Here is a 23,575-nt window from a genome sequence, read left to right as displayed (position 1 = left end):
GAAGGGGGAAAAAAAGAACTGCTGTGTGCTTTTAGCTCTTGTTATTAGTTTTGAGAATCCTCTTTGAACTGCAGGGGGAAAAGGGAAAAGAACAGGGAACAGGCTGAGATTGATGGTGGAAGGATCTGAAGAACTCCTACTGTGAATCCCCATGCCAGCCTCCTTTCTTCTTTGGCACATCAGAAACAATGAAATCTAGACAATTAATTTTGTTCTAAGGTAGGCCTCTTACAATCCGATCCCTGTGATCTCTCTGAAGTAAACATTCATTAACAGCACATCATCTGTCCCTCACTTCCATCTTGAAAAAGTATATTTAACTTGTTAGTTGAGACAGTTGGCTGTAAGGCTGGTGGTGTACCAAATGGTACAAAATTCAGTGAAACTATATTATTTTCTTTGTGTAAACATCATGCATAAAATACATAGAACATGATCCTAAAGGTGTATTTCCATTTTTACTGAAGCTCCTCCCCCCCTCGTGTTTGCCTTTATATAAAATTGAAAACAATTCATAAAACATGTCATGTATCAAAGTTCATGTGCTGGTGTAATTTTACCAAAGGAGGAAGGCCTCTAGTGAAACTAAAATAGTATGGCGAGAGTTATGTATAAAATGGTCTATATAGAACATAACTTAGATCTTGTTTAGCTTCTTGCTTCATTTCTGTGTGCAGCTAAACCTAATAACAATAATGTGAACATATAAATATTTTAGGGCAGGAGTGTTTGCAATCTGAATACTATACATTGCCCCGATTCATCTCTACATTCTAATAATTACTCTGAAATTATTATTTTTTTGAAGTTTTTTATTTACAATAATTCCATCTTTCGTTTCAAACCGTGTGTCTACTGGGTACATATATCTTGTGCTTACAATTATAATTAATACTTTTCTTACCTATTACTCTGAAATAATTTGACTTATATTACTATTGTAAGCATACAAATTATACAATACAGATTTTAGTTAACTTTTAAAACTAGTACTGGAATTGATACTTTGCTTCCATTAATATTTAAATAAGTTTAAATATTTTTAAAAACAAAACTGTGTCAATATTTTAAACAAACTCATCCACTTGTGGCCCACACAATTCTAAGAAACAGTTCCAGATAACTTCATGATCAGATTTTGGTTTTTAATGTTTAACATAGATTCTTCATCTTACTGTTTCTAGTCCAGTTAGCATGGCCCTTATAATTTAGTAAGTATGGAGGCAGCAAGACACAGAAAGCTGTAGTGGGGAATTTTTCCCATTCTGTTTCTATGACATATGTAGGGTATCTTTTGTTGCATCATGGGTAGCCTAGTTGTCTTTTTATTTTCATACAGTTCAAAGATGGAAAGACTGGGTAAAATCCAGAATTTATGAATTTATGCAAAAGTAAAGTGGTGGTGATTAATTTCATCCTTTGTTCTTAAATACTGGGCAAGGTTCTCCTATTGGTGGGACATAGAAATTGATTCATTTAAAAAGTAAAATTTAAAATAACTTAAAAACAACTTTGGATAATTTTGGTTAGCAAAAAGTCCTGATTTCCTGTGATGTTGCACAAGGTCAGCACAAGTGGCGCACCCAAAAGCTATATATGAGTATAAAGAGAGGAAACGTATTTTTTTCCAGTTACAAAAAGTAGTTTCAGTTCTCGTCAAAAAAAAACAAAACACCAGAATGACAGTTGTCTCTTTATTACCTGGTAAAGTTATCTAAAAAGATGCTAAAAGTGCACTTGGATTTCTTTTCATAATATATACTTTTTCTTTCCTGAATAGCAATTGTATGCTGCCTGCCTTCAGAATTAGTTTCTCTCACCTTTTCTTACACTCCCTGTATTTAGCAAAAATGAGCATTCTGTTCTATATATCACTTTCTCACTACTATCATGATTTATATTGATATATATGAATTGCTTTTTCTTTGTCTGCATTTATTTATGCATTTATTATTTATTAAATGTTTTTATACTACACCACAGTCCCAAAGGACTTTTATGTAAACTTTCAGTTTTTTTCTTCCTGAATTCCTGTTCTCTGTTACATTTTAGTAATTGGACATATTTTTCTCAGTTCATTTAATGGTTAATTTGAAGAAACAAAGCAACTAAATAATGCTGACAATCATAGCATAATTGTAAAAATAAAAAAGCTGTAATATACTTACCTTTCAGAAAAAGCTTTAATGCTATAATATTTATATAATATTGTTAGTAGAAAGCTATTTAAGTTTAGTATTAAGTGTTTCCAATGTTTCATGTAGTAAATTTAGAATTATAGATTAATAATTTTTACCCTTCTTTATTTAAGTAGCAGAAAATTTAAGATGCAGCCAATGACCTTCCTGAATGTTACTGGCAAATCTTTTTTCTAATTGTACTGTTCTATATGAACTTTCTTCAGAGAATATTTTATTGGGCATAGGTAGAATTGCTTCAGAAATAGACTTAAGTATACTCAATGTGCTTCATATTTCTCGTTTACTTATATCATGAAATAATGAGATGTAGAATTCACTTTTGATGTGGATGTAGAATCAGTATAATTTTATCAAAACCTTACTGAAATGGCACTTCAAGGAAATGATTTGTCTGGAAAATAAGTTGATATGCTATAAAACAAATTATTGGTTAATTATTCAACAAGCATTTTAATTGAAGTAAGTTAAGGTACAGTTTTCCTGGAGTCAGGCTCAATCCATGGTGACTACATGGGCAGATCTAGGTGGTTTCTTGGCAACACTAAGATAATGAGTTGCTATTGATCTGTTTAACCATCCAGCCTACTATATTCTACTGTCCTAGATTTCTTTGTGGTTTTCAATCCAAGAACTAATCAAGTTCAAGACTTATCTTTTTCAAGGTCAGCCATTATCAATTAATATATGTAATGTTTATAGTAACATCAAACAATAAAATTACCTTAAAGGGAAAGGCAGCTAGTGTCATGTAAGTGGTATCTGGTGATAAATGTATGACGTATACTGAGAGTATTTGCACCAAGACAAATTCCTTGTGTGTCCAACCACACATGGCCAATAAAGAATTCTATTCTATTCTATTTTAACATAGTATACTTATGTTGAGCTACTTAAAAGAAATAATCATTTGTTGAACTAAGGCAATTGTGTTATTCATAAAATGCATCCCTTTGAACTTTGGGCAGGTAAATACTTTGATACTTTATTCAAATAATAAAAGAATTGTTGCTGTGAAAACATTTCAAACTAAAAAGTAGGAGAGTGATAATTTTATAGCTATGAAGTTGCTATAAGTAGCTTAGTTGAGTGGGAGCCATAATTTTGAGTCAAATAAGTACAAGGAAGACCAGTCTAGCAATATTATATCCCCCTACTGATACGTTTCTACATAATAAATGATGCAAGAACAGAGTTCCGTAACTTTTTTCTTCTTGTGATCAACAAAAGGATTTGATAAAATCTGTGTTACCTTTAATTCAAGCACCCTGTTCCTGTGTATTATAGAGCTAAAGATGTTCCAGGGAGGAGGCATATGTTAAATAATCTCTTTTTCTTCTTTGGGGAAAATGGATTCATAAGCCTTTAAAGAGTACTGCATGTATATTGTTTGATTACTTAATTACTTGGATATTCACAGCTTAATATATAAAAACCAATTGTATGTGAACTAATAGAAACTTCTAGGTGTGGTCCTTGATCTATGATCATTTAGCACCAAGGTATTTCACTTACAAAATGATGAACTGGAGTTAAAAGTTATCTTTGTGTCTCAGCTTTTCGAATAGAAAGGAATATAAGCATTGCAATTGTTTTGATTCTGCATGTGACAAGTATGGAATTTAAGTAATAGAAAAAAGCTATGGAGAAATTGAACACTAAAATAATGTGTACTTTTGTGTGTGTGTGTTCTACTGCTTTAGAAGCTTGATATTTTTTTAAAAAAATCTATAATTAATACTTATATGTGTAAAATAAAAATAGGCTGTTTCCAGTGCTTACTACAAATTGCCATTATTAATGGTAAGAAATATTGTAAACGGTAGTTCGGTGAAATATAGAAAGTCATTCAAAGGTACCATGCAGTTAAGCATACTACAAGATCATAAATTCCATTTGCCAAGGAAAGTTCTTCCTGATTTATTTAATTATTCATAAGGCACTTAAAATACAAATTTTCTAGATGCTTACTAACATCTACAATTTTATTAGCAACTCTACAAGCATTAGTTACTAGATTGCAGGATAATGTATTTTAACTAAATCAGAGCAGCTGGAATGATAAAAATGCAACATTGCATTTCCTAGAATATACAGGTGGTGCTCAAGTTACGGCCACAATTGTAACCAAAATGTCCATGAGTGAAATGGTTTTTAAGCTCTCTCCATGCCTCACCATGCTGGGAGACCTGGGCTCTTTTCCCGCCTCACCATAACCAGATCCGCCCACTGTTGCCTTTTTTTATGCAGCTGTAGAATGGCCTTGCTAGTGAGACCTCCTTGTACTGTGCTGCAGGTAGGTTCTTGCAATCATTAAAAAGCTCATGATGCAATTTGGAGAAAGGGCCTATCAAGCTATCACAAGAACTATGGTGTTTTCTTAGCCTTCTTTGGGATCCCAGTCCTTTCTGCAGCTTCACTTGGTATCCAGCCCGTAAAGATGAGACGGTGTCCTCTTTGCAGATAACAGAATAACAGTCCCTTCTGGAAGGGACCTTGGATTAACAGCATGTAACCATCCCTGCCAACGTCCCCATTTGCTTTCTGGACAAGCCAGGAAAGAAGATTGCAGATAGTGAACCCATGAGACAGGCAGTTATGTGTGTTCCTAGGACAGCTCATAGTACATGTCTGTTCCATGTCTGTGAGCTACATTGGTTACCAGTTTGCTTCCAGATCCAAGGCACTTTTAAGGGTTTTAATCCTTAAAGTCCTTTGCGCCATAGGACTGGATTATTTGAGGGACCACCTCCTTCCAGTTCTATCAGCCTGGCCCATTAGATCTGGCAGAAAGGGTATGCTGCTAGGTACCTACATTTTGCGAGTCCCAGGTGGCATACTTTCTCTGCCTGTAACTCTCACCTTTTGGAGCATTTTTCACTCTCGACATTTGGGTAGCTCCACCCTGTTGCGGAAATCCCTCAAGACGTGATTATGCTATCAGGCCTCGTGTTCCCAATGAGGGAGGGACGTATATATATATATTTATATATTTATTTTCGTAGATTTTCACAGGTACAGGTATGCAAGTTTTGGCATGTTTGGGTATCTTGGCGACGTTTCGACGAGGTCCCACTCACCATCTTTAGGCCAAAAGCACCAGCCTAAGATGGCGAGAGGGACCTCGTTGGAAACGTCGCAAGATACTCTCAATCTTACATGGGAAAAGACCTGAACACGCCAAAACCTGTGTGTGTGTGTGTGTGTATGGCCTTCAGCTTTGTTCGAATTATTTTCCCACGTCATAGTAGTGGTGCTTTTAAAGTTGTAGCAACGTTTCAGCAGAATCTCATCTGCCATCATCAGGCTTCTGTATTGTGTCCGTCTGTGAGTCAGACTTTTACAGTGGTTTCAGATTTAAATTTGGGGCAGCCCCAAATTTAAATCTGAAACCACTGTAAAAGTCTGACTCACAGACGGACACATACAGAAGCCTGATGATGGCAGTAGATCTGCTGAAAGATAAAAGCACCACTACTATTGGAAAATAACCGAACAAACGAACAAAGCTAAGAAAATATATATATATATATATATATATATATATATATATATATATATATATATATATATATATATATATATATATATATAATCATTTCCATTTTAATGCTGATTTTTCTATTCTTAAATGGTTTTTTAATATACATACAATATTCTTTTTATTGATTATTGTAGATTTCCCAGAGTCACATCTTGTGAGATGGGGGAGCTATATAAATTTGATTAATAAATGTTTAAATGCTGATGGCTTTACACACGTAAGTTATAATTTTTAAATAATAGCAATAATTTATGCAGATATGTTGCACTGTGTTTAAAAATATAATTTTTATTCAGTTAATTCTAGTGCAATCTAAGCATCCTGATTTTGACTGATAACACAGCGGCATTAACAGTTAGAAATTCTGAGAGTTCCTACACTTCTAAGAGAAGCAGATTGTTTATTTCTTCTCTGAGTTCTCTGTTTAAGATGATGTTCTTAGAAATTAAGGCTGCATGATTTTTTTTTTTAAGATAGTAGCTTGCTTGCATTTCTGAATAGCTTGTGTTTCCATAGGGAAACACACTAAGCTCTTAGTCTGCTAGAGCTAAAGATGGGTAAGAATAAAAACAAGTGAATGGAAGAGGAACAAAGAGTTGTCCATCAATTACTCACTAATTTTCATAGATTCAAATCTGTACTTTGCTTATGAGTCACTGCATCAGTTGTAATATCCTACAGCTATTTGAAATGGAATAATCTAGGCATTAAATAGGCAGACCTTTGGCAGTACAGTATCTCATTTAGATGGGATAAGAGGCGAAGCAGGATGCTATAAATTGATATGTATAGGAGTCCTTTAAAATTATTTGCATGCAGACACAGAAAAAAATAGAATTTGTTTTGCTATCTAATTTGGTTTAAAATTTCGCATTGTTGCATAATTTATTGAACTTTAAAGCAATAACCTCTGAAGAAACTACAGTATAAAAGTTTATAGTTACATGAGTCATATATGTCTGTTGTGATTAAGTATACTGATCCACGCTTAACTCCTTTGGCACAACTAGTTGGAAATTCATAAGTAAGTGAATTCATAAGTGAAACTCGAAAAATTAGAATATCATGCAAAAGTTCAATTATTTCAGTAATGCAACTTAAAAGGTGAAACTAATATATGAGATAGACTCATTACATGCAAAGCAAGATAGTTCAAACCGTGATTTGTCATAATTGTGATGATGATGACTTACAGCTCATGAAAACCCCAAATCCACAATCTCAGAAAATTAGAATATTACAGGCAATCAATAAAACAAGGATTGTACATAGAGCAATATCGGACCTCTGAAAAGTATAAGCATGCATATGTACTCAGTACTTGGTTTGGGCCCCTTTTGCAGCAATTACTGCCTCAATGCGGCGTGGCATGGAAGCTATCAGCCTGTGGCACTGCTGAGGTGTTATGGAAGACCAGGATGCTTCAGTAGCGGCCTTCAGCTCTTCTTCATTGTTCCATCTCATGTCTCTCATCTTTCTCTTGGCAATGCCCCATAGATTCTCTATGGGGTTCAGGTTAGGTGAGTTTGCTGGCCAATCAAGCACAGTAATCCCACGGTCATTGAACCAGATTTTGGTGCTTTTGGCAGTGTGGGCAGGTGCCAAGTCCTGCTGGAAAATGAAGTCAGCATCCCCATAAAGCTCATCTGCGGAAGGAAGCATGAAGTGCTCCAAAATCTGGTGGATGGCTGCGTTGATCCCAGACTTAATGAAGCACAGTGGACCAACGCCAGCAGATGACATGGCTCCCCAAATTAACACAGACTGTGGAAACTTCACACTGGACTTCAAGCATCTTTCAGTGTGTGCCTCTCCATTCTTCCTCCAGACTCTGGGTCCTTGGTTTCCAAATGAGATGCAAAAGTTGCTCTCATCAGAAAAGAGGACTTTGGACCACTGAGCAACAGACCAGTTCTTTTTTTCTTTAGCCCAGGTAAGACGCTTCTGATGTTTGTTGTTCAGGAGTGGCTTGACAAGAGGAATACGGCATTTGAAGCCCATGTCCAGGATCCGTCTGTGTGTGGTGGCTCTTGATGCACCGACTCCAGCCTCAGTCCACTCCTTGTGAAAGTCCCCAACATTTTTGAATGGCCTTTTCCTGACAATCCTCTCCAGGCTGCGGTCATCCCTGCTGCTTGTGCACCTTTTTCTTCCACACTTTTCCCTTCCAGATAACTTTTTATTAATGTGCTTTGATACAGCATTTTGGGAACATCCAACTTCATTTGCAATTACTTTTTGAGGCTTTCCCTCCTTATGGAGGGTGTCAGTGATGGTTTTCTGCACAACTGTCAGGTCAGCAGTCTTTCCCATGATTGTGATTCCTACTGAACCTGACTGAGACACCATTTAAAGGCTCAGGAACCCTTTGCAGGTGTTATGGCTTACTTAGCTGATTAGAGTGGGACACTTTGAGCCTAGAATATTGAACCCTTTCACAATATTCTAACTTTCTGAGATTGTGGCTTTAGGGTTTTCATGAGCTGTAAGCCATAATCATCACAATTATGACAAATCACGGCTTGAACTATCTTGCTTTACATGTAATGAGTCTACCTCATATATTAGTTTCACCTTTTAAGTTGCATTACTGAAATAAATGAACTTTTGCACAATATTCTAATTTTTCGAGTTTTACCTGTACTTTGTTTAGCCTTCCACAAGAATCAAGATGCCTCTCTTGACATGTTGGAATTTTTAAAAAATAAGTTCAGTATATTGGTTTATGTATAGTACTAAACAAACCCAAATGGGATTCCTGTTTTATGTAACTATTCCCTGGTGGTAGTAGAAGACAGACAATAAATAGTGAGGAGCATGCATCAGTTTACTAATTCAAACATGATAAGCCAGTATTTGTTGTTATGTGCAAATTGTCTACAATCCAGGTACGATGTGTATAGGCAGAAAACATGAGTAGACTATACTGTTTTTTAGAAATCCCTGTCAGCTGAACTGAAGAATTAGTTAATACTTAGAAAAAGATTTCTATTCCTATTAGCCTTACTAGTAATAGGAAACATGACCAGATAACCTAATTCTATTTTATTGTAAAGCTACATTAACAGAATCTTGCAAGTCTGGAAGTGCAATTTGCTTGCTGTCTGCTCCTTTGTGTGTTGAGATACTAGGGAGGATCTCTTCTGAGTTTCTTGCCTTGCCCACTTACCAGCTGTGAGCTATGCTGTTTCTTTATTTGACCACTTCCTAGGCAGCATCTTTTTGGTCTCTCTCAAGTTCTTGCTATTCCTTTTTATTTCCTTTCTTTTTTGTTTCCTTCCTTTCTTTTTTGACGGCATACAAAGAAACAAATGTCCATTTCTATGCCAGTGCCCCAATATATTATTACAGTAAAGAAGTGGAGCAGAGTTGTACAAGATAGAGTTTATTTAAGGTCACATCATTCAGCTTTTTAACTGAGTTGGGATTTCATCAGTATCAAATACTTTAACCAAGTATCGATTTTAACTTGGATACAAAGCCATGGATTATGTCAGGTGTCGCATCACTTTTTCAAGATCATCCATCTGCTGTGTCACAAGGTCATTTAGGAAGGTTAAAAATATGAAGAGATAAGAATTGAGACATTTTTGTTAGAATTTTCATTAGGACAATCCATGGAAGTATTTGTTTTGGTTCAGATAAATTAAGGAAACTAATGTATTTGTATGCTTTTCATTAGTTCCATAATAATTGTTAATCATGGTTGCTATGAATTTCACCAGCTTAAGCCAGAGGTTTTTACTTTAATCTTTCAGTTCCTTCAGTATGCATCTAACAATAGATTTCTGTGTTGGTTGATGATCATTATTTTTGAGTTCGAATGGTTTGAGTTTTGCCAGAATCTCAACTTAAATATTAGGGCTATGTGAATCATTTAGAGGGATGTTTTGTAAAACACTCCTTAATTACCAAAGTGCTGGGTTGTTTTTTTTAAGGATCACTGCAGACAATTCAAGGGTTCCTCCATATTATCTGAATAATCCAGGAGAAGTCCCACAGTGTGGGCACATACAGGATCAGATCATTCTTTGATTTCTTCATTTGACTCTTTTTATTTGTCTATTAAATATATATGACTGCCCAACTCACAACAGCTTTTTATTCTTATGAAATTATGATGTATTATGTAATAGCAAGCTAAACATTATTTTCTGTAGCTCTCTTAAAAAGCGCCACACAAAAAGAGCTACCAGCCTTCTGTGAGTTCTGTGTCTTATTTACTCTCTCATATTTTCCTTATTTGCAGCAGGAGTAAAGAGAATTGGGTATGGGAAGGATAGCTCCTCTGCCTTAGGAAAGCAACCATGTTATTAGCTTTCAAGACAAGTGCCGGAAAATGAATTTCTGTTAGTAGTACTTTCAAGTATTATTTTGCTATAAAAAATAAAGTAGAATCCTTAAGAAGAAATAGCCATTTAAGCTAAAATTTAATCATCTGTTGATGGCAAGAATCAATCTAGATATCAAAGTTCAAGTATCCCCAAGAGATGGTTATCAAGCCTCTCCTTGAATGCATGTAGTAAATTCGGAGTCTGTGTAATTCCGCTGTTGAAATGTATTTACTCTTGAGTGGCTTTCCCCCTGACATTCCATTTGGATTCATTTTCTATCATTTAAATCTGTTCTTCCAAGATAAAGAAGAGGTCCTGGCCTTTTTGAGGTGATAGCTGTTCAGATATTTGAAGGGTGCTATCCGATTCCACCGTCTTCTTTTTGCAGTATTAAATATATTAGCTTTTTCAGACTCTCTTCATAGAGCTCCATTTCTAATCTCTGGTTGTCCTCATTGGCTTTCTGAAAAAGTATAGATTGAATACGGAACATTAGAACAAAACCAAGGACCTCTCTTTTTTCAAAAGTTTCAAAAATATTCTTAAAATGAGTGATGTTTAGTCTTCCACTATTCAATAATGACCTTGGTGGTGGTTTTACTGTACATTTAATCCAGCATTATTGTATATACTATAGCTAACCAAATTGCATTCTGAATGGCTTTCTTGTTTACTCCTGTAAGATTTACACGCTTGATTAGAGGAAGGCTGGTGAAGCACACAAGCATGGCCCTCCAGAATTGTTGAAATATATTGCCCAAGTGCTCACCAGCATGGCCATATCAGCATCTGAAAAGCAGCAGATTGCACATCCCTATCAAATCTTTCTGTGCAGGGATAGTTTGCAGGTTAAAATTGTAACACCTCTTCTATCCATAAGAAAGTGGGTTATGTCTATATGTGTTGTGAGAAGAGGGGAGGAGGGGAGCATAAATAATCTTCTTGATAAAAAATGCTACTGCAACGTTAAACACTTCTATTTGATATCAAGTTTTGGTTTTCAGTTTTAACAAATGTATGGTCCTTATGGTGTCATAAATAGTTCTTTTTGCTATCTCCCATTGTGGAAAAGGACAATCATTTATCCAATTCAGAGTTCTCCTGTTTAATGTAATTGGCAATCTTAGTCAGATACAAGTCATAATGGAAGGATAAGAGGGAAGAAGATTTTACCCTATTATTTATTCCTGTTTTTTGAACGAGACTTTCCCGAACTGTGGGTTACAATTATCCCAACTGGGTTGTTTCTAAATTATGCAGTGAAATATGCTGATAATGCTGTTTGTGAACGATGTCCACTTATATTTGCTGATGGTTCTTAAATGGAACCACATGGAAATATCCAAATGGCTCATTAAATTTCTTCCTTTTTAATTAGTTGACCTTTTTTTTTAAAAAAAAGTTGTTATTGCATTGGTATTTTATGATAAAACAAACAAAGTGTACTCTGGACATTTAGAAAAATCATTTAATTGTCAGCAACAGATGATGTCAAACAGATGATGAATGAGCAGCAAGCTAATTTTTCAAGCATTGTCCTTTCATGGAATATGTAACAATATCTGTTAATTGACAATATTTTATAGATGAATATTCTAAGTTGCATATTCAGTATTCAAAACAGATAAAGAATGATAAAACAAAGAGACACAATCAGAGGACCCACAGAGCCTTGAATACACTCCCCAGATATGGGGATATTTTTAGATATAATGAGCAATCATTTTAACTGTATGAATTTACTTTTAATTCATTTCAGATTAAATTCAGATTTCTACTTTATTTTTTATTTATTATTATCTTCTTTCTGGAATATATCGTTCAAATTTGCAAGTTCCATAATTTTGACACCAAAAGTATCAGAAACAAGTAACACCAACTTGTCAACTTGTTTATGAGATGGGCAGCTATATCAATTTGACAAATAAATTAAATAAATGAATGCTTCCTGCCTAGAGTTAGTCTGTTAATGAAGGCAGCATGCAAACCAATCAGTAAATTACACCTGCACTTATTTACCCTGCAAAAATATGGAAGTGTCTTTAGGATTGTTTTTAACCTTCTGATCTGGCCTATAATTTTGGGATTTCCTGGAAGCCTTCAATCCAAATAGTAAATTGGTCTTATTCTGCTGTGTGCTGTCACAATGCGGTAAATCAAGGTACGGTTTATCCTCAGCTTACAACCACAATTAGACTTGAAGTTGCACAACTTATGTTGTGGTCATAAGATGAGTTGAACCAAATTTTATAACAATTTTATGATGATAGCTAAGTAAAGACAATTCAGCACAGTCATTAAGCATTGTTGTTAAGTGAATCTAGCTTCGCTAATGGGTATTTTTGCCAGAAGTTATGATCATATGACTAGAGCAAATGATCATAAATGTGAGCCAGTTGCCAAGTGCCCAAATGTCAGTCATGTGACCGTGGGGGTGGTGTGATGATCATACATACAAATAGAGGTCATAAGTCATTTTTTCCCAAGGCATTTGTAACTTTGAATCTTAGTTAATTGAACTGTCATAAATCAAGGACTGTGACAGTTCTTGACTTGGGAATTATATGGAAATAGCTAAAGTCAGCTGTGTAACTTTAATTTGTTTTCTTCTAGGATTTTTTTTCTGGGATTTTTAGCCCTGGGATTTCCTGGTGGTCTCATAGCTGACCCGGCTTAGCTTTTTCAAAATCAGCCAAGGGTTAGGCTCTTCAGAACTTCCAAATTTCTGAAAAATCTTAGCAAATAAAAAGAATGCTGAAATGATAGAGAACGAAATTATCTTAACAAAGCTTTGTGGAGCTGATGTGTGACAATCTGGCTGTTTGATGATATATGCATATTTTAATATCTGGGCATTTAATAGGAGACATCACAGTCCACAGTTTGAAGATACATTTAGACACTCTGGAAATCTTTGCTTTAAAAGAAGCATTGGATGCAGTGGCACTTGCATGAACCTTAAACAAAATAAAATTTAGGGCCCCCAAAATTAATTAACTTCCACTAATAATGTATGACAATATTTAAACAATTTACAGCAAATGATCAAGCACTTATTAATTGCACATATTGTTGATAATAAATTGTTATCTTTGTTAGGGTTTGGGAATTAACCCCTAGCAGAGTATTGCAGCAGTAGTCAAGCCAGGCAACCAAAGGAGAGCGGAAGGGCCCCAGAGTATACACACACTGAACACAAACACTGTTTGTAGTTTAAATAGTTTTTAATCCAGTTAGAGTTTAAGCATTGTCATTCAGTCCATTAAGTCATTCACAGTATTTCCATCCAGAAAGACTCACTAGTATAGTCCAAGTTAAGAGTCCTTGCAATATCTTTATCAGCCGATAAAGATATCTTCTCCTCCTCCGGTTTCACTCTCCAGAGAAACAAACGCTGGATATTCAGCAAACAGTAGCAAACAATAACAGTTCAGTCACAGACACTCACAGTCAGTAATCTCAGTTAGTCGCAGCAGCACACAGTTACAGCCAGCACACAGTTACAGCCAGTAACAGACAGACAGTACAGTAAGCTTTCCAGCTTCTAATGCTTCCTTATATTGTAACTTCTAACCGCACCCTTAATCGGCTAATTGCCTGCTGCATTGTGCTTAAAGTGATAAGCACTTAAACCATGATATCTAAGTTTTATATATTTATTCACCCAAACCATATTTGGTATCAATGTTATACCTAACATACTCCCCTTTTGGGTGAAATAAATATATAATACCTTACAATCTTATCCCATATTTTTCACAACTCTCCTGGTGCTTACTGGCACCTTGGGCTTTAGTAAAATTATCAGCTAAATTGTCCTCCGACATACAGTATTCTAGCTGAATCATCTTACTTCTTACAGATTGTCTCACGTTTAGGTATCTTAGATCTGTATGTTTGCTCCTTGTTTTTACTCCAATATTTGTGGCCATTTGAATTGCTGCCTGATTATCTTCATGTATAATTATAGGATAATCTACAGTTATACCTATATCAATTAACATTTGTTTATACATTATTAATTCTGTACATAACAATGATAAACAGGAGAATTCTGCCTCCATAGTAGACAAACTTATATGCTGTTGTCTTATTGACTTCCAGCCTATTAATGTCTTACCCAGCATTATGGCTGTTCCTGAAGTCGACTTTCTAGTGTCTCTTTCTGATGCAAAGCTAGCATCTGCATAAGCACACAAAATTAAATCACCCTTTGGTTCTAAATACAATGAATAATTCATTGTCTTTTTAAGATATCTTAATATCCTCTTAGCTGCAATCCAGTGTCTTTCACATGGTGCAGAATTGAATCTAGCCAACTGATTCACGCAGTACGAAATATCTGGTCTAGACCAATTACTAATATAACTCAAACTACCAATTAAAGATTGATAAATCACCTTATCAAACTCAGGGCTTTGTACATCAGTGTTGCTAAACTCCTGACTCATTGGAGTCTTAGCTGGCTTACAAAGCTCCATCTTGTAATCTTTTAGCTATTTGCTTATCTTATCTTCCTGAGATATCTTATAACCTTTCCGTGTTTTCTTTATATTCAAACCGAGATACTTCTTTATCTCCCTAATTGCTTGATCTTTATTCTCTTTCCTAATGATGTTATTATTTTATTTGCTTCATCATTAGTTTCAGTTATCAATGCAATGTCATCTGTGAATAGTAATAATAATGATACTTTCCCATTTGTCTCCCTCTTAAACAGACATGGATCGGCTAAACCAGCTTTAAATCCTATATTGTCTAGTTCCTTTACAATATACTGGTTCCATTCATAGCCTGATTGTTTAAGACCATAGAGGCTTTTCTTTAACAACCAACAATCATTATTATCCTTATTTTCACTTTTAATACCAACAGGTTTTTTCATATAAATAGTATGTTTTAATGGGGCGTGCAAGTAAGCAGTTTCCACATCTAGATGGTTAACTATATAGTTTTTACTAGCTGCCCACACTAAAGCTGCCCTCAAGGTTGCTGCCTTAAGACTAGGTGCAAACACCTCATCGTAGTCATTGGCATTCTGCCTAAAACCTTGGGCTACTAACCTTGCCTTATGGATTAAATTACCATCTTTATCTGTTTTTACCTTAAATATCCATTTGCAGCCAATGGATTTCTTTCCTGCAGGTAATTTGGCATTCTCATACACTTTCATATCACTTAATGAATTCAGTTCCTTATTCATTGCTGCATACCATCTTTCTTTTTCCTTAGTAGGATACTTTTAATTTCTTCTACAGAATTAGGAACTTGATTAATCTGGCACACTGTGTTAGCCTGGTACCTATCAGGCGGTCTAGATACACGTGTAGTTCTTCTGGGAATTACAGGGCTTACAGGAGGACTTTGTTGAACTACTACCTGTTCATCTTCCTCATCCTGTTCAGCTATTGAATCTGTTTCTTCCTTTATGGGCACTATTTCATCCTGTATTTGTCTCTTTACTTTATTTTTAAAGTTACAGGGATAACTAATGGGATTTCTATAGGATTCAATAATTACATCTTTATTGGCATCCTGTTCTAATTTCTCCCATCCTTCATGTTCTAGAAATTGGGCACTAGCACTACATAACACTTTAGATGTGCCTTTCTCCCAAAATCTATATGCCCTATGGTTTGCCTGATAACCAACGAAGAAAAATCTTTTAGCTCTATGTTGCCCTTTTTTCTGAGTTGTGCAGGAATATGCACCCATGCTGGTGCACCAAATGTGTGCAGGTAACTTAGATCAGGTTTCCTGCCATGCCATCTGGTAAATGGAATTTCACCTGTTGTTGTATTAACAACGTTGTTCAATATGTTATTAGCACACATTGTAGCCTCCCCCACAAAGAATCAGGTAACCCAGAATCATTTAACATTGTTCTAACCATTGCCTGTAGTGTTTGGCCTCTTCTTTCAATAAAAGCGTTATGTTCTGGCCTGTATGGAGCAGACTTCTTATGCTCTATTCCAGCTACCTTAAGTCTGTTCTGGAATTTGTTATTAATAAATTCGTGCCATTATCTGTCACCAGGGTTATCAGTTGTCGCTTAGACTTTCTTTCAGCAAACCTAAGCCAATTGAAAAAATGTTGATATGTTTCAGTTTTGCTTTTCATTAAATAGCAAAACCCATATCTAGAATAATGATCCATAATGCTCAATATATATCTAGCACCCCCATACTGGGTTTCTTTGGACCTATTATGTCTGCAAATACTACTTCTAAAGGTTCTTTTGTTTTGAAACCATTTAGCCTATTTGCAGGCAATACCTTGCTCTTATCTTCACAGCAAACATTACAACGCAAATATTTATCACAAGGTTTTAACCTTGTTCCTTCAGATAACTCAACTGTACGTTTTAGCATTTTAAAATTTACATGCCCCAAACGCCTATGCAATAAATGGATACATTCTTCATGAGGCTTAATATTATTAAATACAGTTTGAGCCTCCCTTTCTTACTATTATCTAATACATATAATGTTCCATTTAAAGCTGCAGTTACCCTTTTGTTATCTTTTTCAATTATGCAATTATTATCCTTAAAAGTAATTACATAACCTAATTTATCTAATACCCTTACTGAAAGCAAATTAAACTTTAGTTGCGGTACATACAACATTTTTATATCCTGGTTTATGTACGGACAACGTGCAAAACCTTGACCTTTCGCTTTCAGGTTCCAGCCATTTGCAAGTGATATATGTTGTTGAGAACTTGTAGACATTTTTATAAATTTTGTCTTATCTCTTGTGATGCAGTGGGATGCGCCACTGTCAACCACCCATAAATTATTCTTCACATCAGAGTTGCTTAACGTGGCTAGTTCAAATGCTTTCTTTGGCTTTTTTACATTCTGACTTTTTCTCTTTTTGCAGAATCTTGCCAAATGTCCTCTGACTCCACAATTAAAACACTTTTTAATTGTGTATGCTGTTGAAGATAAATTCTCTTCTTCCAGGTGCTTTACTTTACTAAGCTGATTTCTTTCAAGCTTTGAAGATAATTTTTCTTCTTTCTTATCTTCTCTCAGCTCGTCACGCTCACGCCTTCTTCTGGCTTCTTCTAGTAGCCTGCCTGTAATCTCGGTTAATGAGAGGCTTTCTTTTGGCAATACTTCCAACGAAGTCACATAGTCATCATAGCTTTGATCTAATGAAGATAATATTATGTAGACTTGTTGCAGTTCATTAAATATAAGCTCTTTTTCTTGCAAATCTTGAAAAATGCTCTTCATACAGTTTAAATGAACTAACATATCTCCATTCCTCTGAAGATGCGTTCGAAAAAGCTTCCGTGTAAGATTTATATGTGCTCCTACACTGTCCCGAACATAAATCTTCCTGAGGTTCTCCCAGCAGTTTGCAGCATTTTCTTCTCCACGAATATGGACAAGCTGCTGATCACAGAGAGTCAGTCCTATGATGCATAAAGCCTGCTTCTTGTAACTTTTCGTTATCATCATCATTAGCAGGATCCCAGCTACTCACATCTGGTGGGTTTGCTATAATGTCCCACAAACCTTCTCTGCGTAGAAGTAAACTACATTTCATTGACCATGAAACATAGTTTGTTCCATCCAGCCTGGATATCATGGACAGTTGTGACAAATTTACTTGTGCCATTACTCTTCAGATATTTTGACTATTTTAAACTAATTAAAACAGTTTGTTTTTACAGTAATGTGCAACTCACACCAACTCTCTCTGCTATATCCTGGTTAGTTAGACTATGCTGCTGGGCCCATAACCAATGTTAGGGTTTGGGAATTAACCCCTAGCAGAGTATTGCAGCAGTAGTCAAGCCAGGCAACCAAAGGAGAGCGGAAGGGCCCCAGAGTATACACACACTGAACACAAACACTGTTTGTAGTTTAAATAGTTTTTAATCCAGTTAGAGTTTAAGCATTGTCATTCAGTCCATTAAGTCATTCACAGTATTTCCATCCAGAAAGACTCACTAGTATAGTCCAAGTTAAGAGTCCTTGCAATATCTTTATCAGCCGATAAAGATATCTTCTCCTCCTCCGGTTTCACTCTCCAGAGAAACAAACGCTGGATATTCAGCAAACAGTAGCAAACAATAACAGTTCAGTCACAGACACTCACAGTCAGTAATCTCAGTTAGTCGCAGCAGCACACAGTTACAGCCAGCACACAGTTACAGCCAGTAACAGACAGTCACAGACAGTAAGCTTTCCAGCTTCTAATGCTTCCTTATATTGTAACTTCTAACCGCACCCTTAATCGGCTAATTGCCTGCTGCATTGTGCTTAAAGTGATAAGCACTTAAACCATGATATCTAAGTTTTATATATTTATTCACCCAAACCATATTTGGTATCAATGTTATACCTAACAATCTTTCCAAGCAATGCCGTTTGTATTACAAAATATCTGTAATTACATGATTTAAAAGGACATCAAATCACAATAAATATGAAGAAATGAGAAATTCTATCACTTTACCTGCCCAGATCTTTAATATTTTATATGTCCAAACACCAGTATAGTTTTATATTTGGACTTTTTTATATAGCAGTGGCACTTAGACTTATATACTGCTTTACAGCCCTCTCTAAGCAGTTTACAGAGTCAGCATCTTGCCCTCAACAATTTGGGTACTTATTTTATCCACCTTGGAAGGATGGAGTCAACCTTGAGCCTGGTCAGAATTGAACAGCCAAATTGGAGGCAGCCGGCAGTCAGCAGAAGTAGCCTGCAGTACTGCACTCTAACCACTACACCATTGTAGCTCATGCATAAAGTGGCATATAAAATTCACTCGCATGCAGGTGAATCTAGGCATTGGGTTATTAAAAATTTAAATAATGACTGTAACATGGAATAACAAGGTTGGCGCATGTGCACAGGAGCTGGGTTAACCTGAGGCCCCAGAATTTGCTTTTCAAAATCCTTTCTTGATTTGGGAAAAGCCATAAGACACCAGCCAGAGGTATGCATATGGCCAGAAAGAGATGTTGGAATGGCATGTGACTTGGGGATCCCTCATTCTGAATTGCCCTAGGCAAATGCCTCTTTTACCTATGGTATAATGTGTCACTGAATAGATGCTTCCACACTTACTACGACTGTAGGAGAAGAGTGAGCTTGAAGATTATTTCTGTTGGGCATATAATTCAAGTGACATCTGACTGTTTCTGGATTATTGTGGTGCCAAAATTATATGGCTGATTTTGAAGAATTTTTAAAAACTGCAGTTAGTCTCAGATGTTGTTACAAGGATGTCAGTGGCTATGCGCAGGACCTTACTGCATCTGTTTTACAAGGTCTGTGCTTGTTATTTTAAATAAGTCTAACATTTCTTAAAGATATTTTATGGAAATAAACAATCCTAAAGCAGGAGTTATAACACGGTGCTGGAGCAATATTCCTTCTCTAATATTGTTCACAAACTTCTAAATAAAATTATTATTTGTACTTTTTTTGTTTAGTAAATAGGAAGACATAGACCAGGTTTTCAGACATAACTCGATTTATATCACATGGTAGCATTTCCTGCTAATAGTAATGACAATAGTGATCAATTCTGCAAATTATAGCCAGAATGCCACAAGCACAAATAAAGCTCAGTTCTACACAGAGTCACAAGTCTGCCCATGTGATTTTGTGGAAGCTAGGACCTCTAAACTAGAAACTCCAGTGTAAGCCAGAATATTCGAAATTCTGCAAATCCCATTCTGAATTCTTGCATAAAGAAAATATATGGAATGATTGAGTGCTCATGCATTAGGTTGTAGTTCTCATGAGATCTTAGCCACATTTTACTTGCAACCCACAGCTAACAGTACCTGCAGTATATTGGGAGCAAGGATGGTTTGCAAAGATAGGAAGATATGGAGAACTACATCGAATTGGATTGATATAGCTCTAGCTATATATCCCTTTTCTTACCTCATGTATTTAATTCATCTTGCTTCTTGTTTTCTACTCTTTTCTCTGTTTTGCACAATGTTGCTTGTCACAAATGAGCACACTGTGTATGTATGTATGTATGTTGCTTAAAATATTTTATAAAACTGAAACATTAAACGGGCCTAAACTCTCATGAGAACTACAACCTATTGCATGACCACTCCAGCATTCCATATATTTTCTGCAGGCTTGCATAAATTCAGAATGGGATTTGCAGAATTTTGAATATTCTTGCAGATTTTTGAGGAATTGTTTTAAAATCATCTAGGCCACAATATGGGAATGACTAGTGGTAGCCAAAGAATCTGAAATGTTTGCTGACCCCTTGCCTAAACCAGTTTAGTATGATAGGCAACCCAGATTTGTTTTCTATTATTGATTATATGAAAGTTGATAATTTTTTCTAACCCATGAAGATTTTCCGGAAATTTTGTATTTGATATTTTTCACCATCACTGCACTGAATTTAAAACAGGAAAGCATTGATTTTTTTTTTCTAATGTAGCTAGTCTCATTTAACAGCTAAGTCATTTCATTTTAATACAAACATGCAGTTTTCATTTAGGCATACTTGGAAAACCATTGAGATCTTAATTTATTTACTAAGTTATATACTAAATGTGTAAGCTGATAGTTGCAAGGAGAAAGCCAAATCCAATTACTATAGGTTTGTTTGTTTGCTTGTTTTTACTATCAGTGGTTTTGGATTAGAGCTGAAATTACTTACATGGCATTGTCTCTCAGAGATTATCCAAATTTCCTGGCATATATATACAAGGTTGTTCTGCAGATAATTCTATAGCGAATACTTGCTCTTGGGTCATTTTAGAGCCATTAAAGAAATAAGATAAGTGTATGTGTCTCATGTTGTGAATTGAATTAGAAATCAGTTTGGTATTTTCTATATTCATTAAATAAATTTGCACAATTGCAGTAAAACTAATATCCCAAAGAAGATTCTTTGATTTAGCATTAAAATCTCAGATATGGTATAGGAGGGAGATGCTCTGATGCAATAAATTAGTAACATTTAAACTATATTTCACTCACTGGCTCACATATCCATGATTTAATGGATTAATGCATGGGTGTCAAACTAGTGGTGTCACATTGCCATTATGTGACGTATCACGACATTTTTTTCTCTGGAGCTGGGGTGGCCAAGGCCTGCATGTGACGCATCTGGCCTGTGGGCCACCAATTTGACACCCTTGCATTAATGGAACATCAGATATCCCTGTTTGGTCTGTTAATTCAAGATTTTACCATAGTAGTGTAGTTAACAGAAATGTTAAAGAACTTGTGATGAGAATTTACTAACTCTGATCATAGTTTACCTCTTTACTGCTATATTTAGAAATTTTGAAGAGTCTTCTTCAGGTTGAGCTTAACTGGTGACCATGGTCTAATCCCTGAACATTTATTTTTCCATTTTGAAACAGCTTTTTTAAAAAAAACATTTAGTCAGTTAAAAAAAGAACAAACAGTCCCCCCCCTCTTTCTTTCTTTCTTTCTTTCTTTCTTTCTTTCTTTCTTTCTTTCTTTCTTTCTTTCTTTCTTTCTTTCTTCCTTCCTTCCTTCCTTCCTTCCTTCCTTCCTTCCTTCCTTCCTTCCTTCCTTCCTTCCTTCCTTCCTTCCTTCCTTCAACTCTTCAATATGAGTAATTGGGGATCTTAAAATTTGTTTTCATTACTACCAGATTAGTTTATTAACACTACGAAGGACACAACTGATCTACTTCTATTCTCAAGCAGTCAGTTTCCATTTAGTGAGTAGAGGTAATTCCCAACTTAACACCATAATTGGAATTGGAATTTCGATCACTAAGCGATAAAAGTCATTAAGCAATTCATCATGTAACCAGACCTGATTTTTAAGACTGTTTTACCATGACCATTAAATGAATTACAATGGTTGTTAAGTAAATAATGTCATTCAGTGAAAACTATTTTCTTTAATTGACTTTGCTTATTGGAAGCTGGTTGGGAAGGTTGCAAACGACAATCCCACAATCACAAAATGCTGCAACTGTTGTAAATGTCTGTAGAGATTCTCAGTCATCCAGGTTATGGTTGTCCCAAAGGTGCTTTTTCAGGAGGCAACTGGACTTTCTCCAGTTGCTTGGTTGCCTCCTGAAAAAGCATCTTTGGGACAACTGTTGTAAATATGAGCTAGTTCCCAATTGAATTATGATCGTGTGATTGTGGAGCTGTGCAGTGGTTGGAACTTTGAGGATGGCTTATAAGTCACTTTTTCTAAGGCCATTGTAACTTCATTGTTAAATGAAAAGCTATAAATAAAAGACTTGCTGTTGTTACATGTTGTTAAAAAAAACACCACGTGTCTCTGCAATTATTCCTTCTGTAATTTCTTAACCCTGATTTTTATGATAGTATCTTGTTTAAGTACTAATAGGATCTGACCCCATTTAGCTTTTGAAATCAATCTCTATTTTAGTTAATTGTTCAGCAATAAGGTTTTTTACTTTAGGATTAATGTGAGCTACACACTTGCATATATCCTATTCTTTCTTTTCGAATGTTCTTCCTTTTTCAGGAATGTTCTGCCGTTTCAGAACCTTCTTGATTTTTTTCAGGGTTAAACTGGATCACATGAGACATGTTTCATTTATGTTTCACAAGACTTGTATTTTTAAAAAGAAATGGCAACTCTAAAAATTGGTTGATGATAATAATAAAAAAGGAAGTAAGTTTTTACACCATGCCATGCCTTGACTTGTCAGCCTTTTTCCCTAAAGCTGTTCATGCAGAAGGAAAGCTGTATCAATAGCTACTTTTTTTTTTTCTCCTGACACAATACCAGCTTTGAGAAGGACGTTTTCAAAAGGAGCCTGGCGCAAAAAAAAAAAGTATTAGTCTTCTTCCTACATACTGTAATCAAATCTTTTTATCTCCATGACTGCTACTTCTTTACAAGCAATAACACATTTCATAATGATGTAATCCCTTCTCAATATCTTGTTTTGGAATACATTGGAGGGACACGCTGTGGTTAGCAAGGTTATATAGGTAGCCCTCAATTTAGGACCACAATTGAGCACAACATTTATGTTGCTAAGTAAGAAATCTCTTAAGTGGGTTTTGCCCCATTTTACGATTTTTCTTGCCACAGCTGTTAAGTGAATCGCTGCAGTTATTAAATTAGTAACATGGTTGTTAATTGAATCTCCCATCAACTTTGTTTGTCAAAAGATCCACAAACAGTGATCACGTGATCCAGGGACACTGCAACCATCATAAGTATGAACCAATTGGCAAGCATCCAAATGTCAATGTGATGGTCATAACTGTGAAAAACAGTCATAAGTCCTTTTTTTTAGTGCTGGTATAACTTCAAATGGTGACTAAGCAAACTGTTGTAAGTCGAGGACTATCTGTATATAGAAAAAGGGTCTGAAGCCAGGATAATAGATGTCTTAGAATTTTGGATATATAGTGTGATTTGGTTTGGGTTTGTATTAATTAATGTACAGTGTTCCTTTAATATATTTTCTACAGTTTGTATTACTGCATTTCTCTACATTATTACAAAGAACAT

At 35.5% G+C, this 23,575-nt stretch overlaps 1 protein-coding gene across 2 annotated transcripts in view; it reads left to right on the top strand.

Moving 5' to 3' along the window:
- Window positions 1-23,575, top strand: part of SOCS6 (suppressor of cytokine signaling 6) — a 33,660-nt gene that overhangs the window by 1,508 nt on the left and 8,577 nt on the right. Inside the window, exon 2 of one of the 2 annotated variants that reach the window (XM_087961469.1) lies at window positions 75-219. The exons of the other annotated variant lie outside the window; for it this stretch is intronic. The gene's annotated coding sequence lies outside the window, so the exon portion shown is untranslated. The remainder of the gene's footprint in view (window positions 1-74; window positions 220-23,575) is intronic. 2 annotated transcript variants of the gene reach the window in all.

Source organism: Notechis scutatus, chromosome 3, assembly GCF_049901735.1.
Source record: "Notechis scutatus isolate UNSWTSFEM ecotype Mainland chromosome 3, rNotScu1.2, whole genome shotgun sequence".
In the NCBI taxonomy this organism is placed as follows: Eukaryota; Metazoa; Chordata; class Lepidosauria; order Squamata; family Elapidae; genus Notechis; species Notechis scutatus.
This window is presented reverse-complemented; position numbering and strand designations above follow the sequence as displayed.